The sequence below is a fragment of the Megalops cyprinoides genome, chromosome 4 (assembly GCF_013368585.1).
Source record: "Megalops cyprinoides isolate fMegCyp1 chromosome 4, fMegCyp1.pri, whole genome shotgun sequence".
In the NCBI taxonomy this organism is placed as follows: Eukaryota; Metazoa; Chordata; class Actinopteri; order Elopiformes; family Megalopidae; genus Megalops; species Megalops cyprinoides.
Window position 1 is genome coordinate 24,080,001 of NC_050586.1, and position 308 is coordinate 24,080,308.

Below are 308 nucleotides of genomic sequence, written 5' to 3' on the forward strand. Positions count from 1 at the left end.
TTGGAAAGCAGAAGATAGATGGGTTCCCCAATATCATCATTTCTAATTAATCTATCCGATTTATTTATGTTCACTTTTGCTCAATGATGGTAACGTTTCCGATTATCTCTTGGTATGGGTTCTATCCACCAAAATGGGAAGTACTTAAAGATTGCTTCGTCGATCTGGCAACTTTACTGGATTAGGTAATAGTGTGAAATGTTTCCATGCGTAATCAATGCTATGTGGATTATTTTTTAATAAAACAGTCAATAGCCGTTTACAAATACAACGCCAAAATTATTTTCCAGAAAGACTACATGCGTTGG